At 41.2% G+C, this 6,032-nt stretch overlaps 1 non-coding gene across 1 annotated transcript; it reads left to right on the forward strand.

Moving 5' to 3' along the window:
* The first annotated feature begins 252 nt into the window (after positions 1-252).
* Positions 253-356, forward strand: LOC119535661. The gene has a single exon (XR_005217272.1). It is a non-coding gene; the product is annotated as a U6 spliceosomal RNA (small nuclear RNA).
* Positions 357-6,032: the final 5,676 nt, after the last annotated feature.

Here is a 6,032-nt window from a genome sequence, read left to right on the forward strand (position 1 = left end):
ATTAGAGGACAGGGCAAAGAAAAAAAATGATAGAAGAAAGGAATAAATTTACTACTCACCAATGAATAATTCGCCAACAAGAAAATCTGTGTGCCAAGAGCTAATTATTTTTAAGAGTGAAAATTAAAAGGAAAAATGTATAAATGTACAAATGACATGTAGAAGATAAAATAAAGGTAAAATATTTTAAAAGACTGATTTTCTTTTGTCTTATTGCACCTTCAGGAGAACACTTTTAAAAGGTTACCTCGGGTGCTATCTGCCGCAGCACATATCCTAAAATTGGAATGATACAGAGATTAGCACGGCTCCTACGCAAGGATGACACGCAAATTCGTGAAGCATTCCATATTTTTTTGCGCGGCTCCCTGAGCATTGATCTTTTGCCAGTATCACTGAGGAAAACGTATGTGTCAAAGCAACATGTATGGCATCTAATATTAAAGCTGTGATTTAAAAAAAAAAAAAGTTTACCTTGGATATTTGCAAATTGATCTTAGACTGTCTATGCATTCCTCAAAAATTCAATAAAGCTCAATTTATTTTTGCATTCCCAATATAGGTATTGTCTGCTCTTCTGGTCCTTCTCCTTCCTGGAACTGGAACATAAGGTTGGAGGTGGAGTCCCACCTTAAAAACATGACGAGGGCAGGGAATGAAAGCTGTTTCACCAGTCCTTCCTTCTCTGTACCAGACTTAATTATGCAAAAAGCAAACAAAAAATTGGTTAATCTAAACCAGTGTTAAAGCAATGTGATATTTGTTGCATGCTGCCAATTAGAGTTCACTACAAAAACAATGTTGGAGATTTTTGCTTCTGTTCCATTTCACAGCTGCAAATGGGATATTCTATTACCATTGCGCATTGACATTCTGACACTGTGAATACCTCCAGAGCAAGAAAAAATTCCAACTCCACGGTCTTCCTGCCTCTGATTCTGCCTCACACAGGTCTATTTGAGGGAATTTGTCCTCCCTCCGGTAATACAATCCACCAGAGCCAGGCACCTGCTCCTCTTATTTTTACTTACAGGTTTCTGTTCAGTTACAGAAGCTGGATCTCTGACTACCCACAAAATTACACATTTGTAAGTGACGTGTGACACCCCGATGGCTTTAGTTGTAAACTTCTTGCAGTTTTGAATGGTGGAGCAAACAGTGGGAAAGTGAAGGAGGATCTCAGGGTGTTACCTTCAAGCAATATGACACTTTTTTTTCTTTCTCTTTCTACCTATATGTCTCCTGTAGCTAAAACCTGTATTCTGCATTCTGATTTCCTGACATGGTTAGTGAAACGTTTCACAGATATAGGCAATAATATTTTTTTTAAAGAATTGTTGTTTAATTTTTGTATGATTATTTTGAAACTTCATCCAAACTTTAGGAGGCATTGAGAGAAAATATCAGGTTTGCTAGTTAGACTCCATTTCAGTGCTTCAAACTTAACTTGTAAATTTACCCTGTGATCCAGCAATCGAATTCTTAGGCATTTACCCAGGAGTAAAGAAAACATATGTCCATACCAAAACTTGTTCCCAAATGTTCAAAGCTGCTTTATTTATAATAGCCAGAAGGTGGAAACAATCCAAATGTCCTTGGTGGGGAAACCATGGCCATTCCTAGCGGCACTCCCACCCCCACCCCAGTTGTCATAGCCAAAAAGTAGAGACAACCCGAATGCTGTTCAACTGAGGAATGGATACATATGTGGTGTATCCATGCAAGGGAATATTCTTCAACAATAAAAAGGATTAAGTAATGATATATGCTACAATATAGAAGAACAATTTAAATGAAATGTTCAGAATAGGCAAATCTATAGTGACAGAATGTAGATTACTGGTTGCCTAGGGCTGAGGGGTTGGGGAGAAATGGGAAGTAACTGTTAATGGGTATGAGGCTTCCTTTTCGGGTGAAGAAAATGTTCTAAAATTGATTATGGTGATGGTTTCACAACTCTGAATACACTAAAAACCATTGAAATGTGAACTTTAAATGGATGGATGCAATGTATGGTATGTGAATTATGTCCCAATAAAGAGCCAATTAAAAAACTGTAACTGAAGTACCCTCAGAACTCTTAATATCCAAAACTTGGAAATAAGGCAAAAATATATACATACATACATACATACATACATACATACCTGTGCCAGTTTGAATGTATTGTGTCCCCCAAACGCCATTATCTTTGATTTAATCTTGTGTAGGCAGACATAATCAGTGTTGATTAGATTGTAATTCTTTGAGTGTTTCCATGGAATGTGTCCCACCCAACTGTGGGTGATAACTCTGATGAGATGATTTCCATGGAGGTGTGGCCCCACTCATTCAGGGTGGGCCTTGATCAGTGGAGCCATATAAATGAGCTGACAGGCAGGGGGAGCTCAGTACAGCTGTGAGTGATGTTTGGAAGAGGAGCTACAGCCAAGAGGGACACTGAAGAAAGCACAGGAGCTGCAGATGAGAGACAGTTTGAAGATGGCCATTGAAAGCAGACTTTTGCTCCAGAGAAGCTAAGAGTGGACAAATACCCCAAGTGCAACTAAGAGTGACATTTTTGAGGAACTGCAGCCTAGAGAGGAACATCCTGGGAGAAAGCCATTTTGAAACCAGAACTTTGGAGCAGACACCAGCCACGTGCCTTCCCAGCTAACAGAGGTTTTCTGGACACCATTGGCCATCCTCCAGGGAAGGTACCCGATTACTGATGTGTTACCTTGGACGCTTTATGGCCTTAAGACTAACTGTGTAACCAAATAAACCCCCTTTTATAAAAGCCGATCCATCTCTGGTGTTTTGCATTCTGGCAGCATTAGCAAACTAGAACAATACCTACATAAACACACATCCATCCATCCATCCATACACACACACACATACATATAGACATACATACAAGACTATCTCTTAAGGAAAGTAGTAGAAATAATTATGTGGAAACTGGATAAAATGTCAACATGGCCCCAGCAGCAGAACTGAACAAGAGTTTCTCAAACATGCATGTCTTTGGTCTCAGGTCCTACACTATGAGTGAGAGAATGCTAAATGGTTGCAGATTTTACAACAGCCTTAAAGGATATTGTTTCCCTGTGGGGGACAGTCATGTGGGTTAAAATGCAATCTTGTCCTCTGGGCACACTTATGTTTATCTCCAAGTGGCTGTAATTTTACTTCTATAAGAAAAACCATGAAGGCCTTTAGAAATTGGTATGCTGCTGTTACCAGGTCCATCACCTACTTCCAGTACCCAGTTTAATTCTAGTCAATTAGTAATCAATCTTTCTGTTTACAAGGGAGTTATTTTTTACCTTAAACTTACTTTATATGTTCTCCAAGGCTCACATAGTAGACTAAAAGATGGCCTCCTGAAAGACAGCCACTTTCTAATCCCTAGAAGCTGTGAAGGTTTCATTATATAAGAAACAAGCATCTTTGAAGATGTGCCTAAGTTAAGAATCTTGAAATGGGGAGATAATACTAGATTGTTCTCCTGGTTGGCCCTATAGGCAATTACAAGTATCCTAATTAAGATGGAAGGAGAGAAGAGGGAGATTTTACATACAGACACACACAGAAGAAAATGCAATGTAAAGATGGAGCAGAGAGAGAGCTGAAGGTGCTGACCTTGAGGATTGGAGTGATGTGGCCACAAGTCAAGGAATGCAGGCAGCCACCAGAAGCTGGAAGAGGCCAGGAACTGACTTTCCCCTGGAGTCTCTAGAGGGAACACAGCCCTGCCAATATGTGGGTATTGGCCTAGTGATACTAACTTTTGACTCCTGACATCTAGAACTGTGAGATCATAAATTTCTCTTGTTTAAGGGAAGATTTTCCTAAGCCACTGAGTGTTTGTCAATTTGTTATAGCTGCCACAGGAGACTGATTTTACTTAAAAATTCTTTTGGAACAAAGTGCTCTAACACCATTGAGCCTAAATGAGTGCATTGAGTTGAGGTCTCAGCTATCCCCAATTCCTTTTGTTAGGATTGCATTCTTCTAGGAAAAGGATTTCAAAATACTTCGTATCAATCATGAATCCAGTGCTCTCAGGAGTCTTCTGGATTTGTCTGAAGCCATCTTCAAACTTTGTATCCTGAATTAATGATGTGTGTGTGTGTGTGTTCTGCTTCTCTGATATTTATTGCTGGGGTATTGTAGGGCTATAGTGTCTGGAGAAAATGATATGTAGGCATAGTATAAAGATGCTATTGCCAAAGAACTCATTTCTGTTTACACATGCTCTATAATGAGTATTTCCTCTCATTTATTTGAGAAGAGTAATAGAGACTTTCCTTGTACCCCCTGGGCATTTTCTTTTCAGTCAACTAAATCGAATCCTACTCGTATCTCCTAGTCTTTCAATTATTTTTATTGCTCATTTCACTCCTCTCTCCAATGTATTTATTTATTTTTTTGCCCATTTAAAATTGGGAAATTAACCAGTGAATTTAGCCTGGATTGTGTTTGTCTGCACCATACAGATGAGGCACAGCTTTCCTAATATCACCGGGGAATTCTTCATTTTACTTTGCTTGATCAGTAATAAGACTCAATTTTTAAATAACATAACAGCACATGCACAACCGGATAAATGCTATCCTTGGAAGTAGTTACATCGGGTGAAACACTTATTCTGATAATACTTCTACTGCTCAAAACAATTTCACAACCTTGACAGCAATTGCCTTTAGTGGGTTTTCAGGTTAAACAATAAAGGAAACGTCTCATTATTTGAAAGTCAAAATTCATTTCACTTTGGACAAAAACAATAGGATCCAAGTTTATCAGCCACCAATTTTCATCCACTTATAAAAATTTAATCTATAGTTTAGGAATTTTCTTTATCACATTTGAGGTATTTTAAATGAGAATTTTATGTTAAAATGATCTGATCTGCTGGTAAGGGTGAAATAGAAACTGTGCTTTTTCCTGCAGTAGAGGCCTTAGCAGTAGATTCCCACCCAGGGGACAACATCCCCTCCCCTCGCTCAGGGGGACGGACAGATGCTCAGGACATTCGGCACTGGAGCCCATGGGCTGGGACCAGAATTGGGGTGGCCGGGTTCCAGGAGAATGTGTGGCCAGCAGACCTTGTGAGACTAGGACACGAGAATGGCCTGGACACACAGATATTGGGTGACACTCTGTCACCCTGGAGGCAGGACAGTCAGGAATCTTGGCTCCAGCTGTGTGTGTAGGCTGTTTACTGACTGTCCCATCCTGTGGCTGACCACGATGCTCCCTACGGCACAGCACCGAGGTCACCCACCCTCCCTGCAGGAGCCACCCCTGGGTCAGGCCATCCTGCCGGTGGCAGTGCCCCTCTCTTCTGAGAGCTTTCAAGGCCTTTGCTCTGCAATGCCAACAGGCTCTTCTGATCCACAGCGGTGGTGGCGTGGTGCCCTCCTGGTTTGGTCTCAGGCCAGGCCTGACCGAGGAGGGCTGCACATTCCTTATTCAACAGGCTTGTCCTTCTCACTCCACCCAGTGCACAGCCCGCCCTGCCCATATGTGGAATGCCAGGTGGCCTCAGCATTGGAAGAAATCCCACTCTGGGGATGCAGTGATTGTAGCCTAAAGAGCTCAAGAGAAGCTGTGTTGGTTCGCTAAGGCTGACAAAATGCAATATACCAGACATGTGGCTTTTACAATGAAGATTTATCAACTTAAAAGTTTTCAGTTCCAAGGCTGTGAAAATGTTCCAATCAAGGCATCAACAGGATGATACCTGGACTGTTCCGGGTTGCTAATGCTGCCTGGAAGCAAAATACCAGAAATGGATTGGCTGGCACACGGACTCTGAAGACCAGCTACCGGCGAGCTTGGGCTCCTGTGTCAGATAGGAAGGCACATGGCAATGTCTGCTGGTCCTTCTCTCCCAGGTTTCATTGCTTCCATCTTCTGGCTTCAGCGGCTTCCTCTCTCAGCTTCTGCGTGTTTCTCTCTTTTAGCTTCTGTGTCTCTTAGCTTCTCTGAGGCTTTTTTTTTTTCTGTCTTTTATCCTCTCATAAAGGACTCCAGTAAGAGGA

Source organism: Choloepus didactylus, chromosome 5 (assembly GCF_015220235.1).
Source record: "Choloepus didactylus isolate mChoDid1 chromosome 5, mChoDid1.pri, whole genome shotgun sequence".
In the NCBI taxonomy this organism is placed as follows: Eukaryota; Metazoa; Chordata; class Mammalia; order Pilosa; family Megalonychidae; genus Choloepus; species Choloepus didactylus.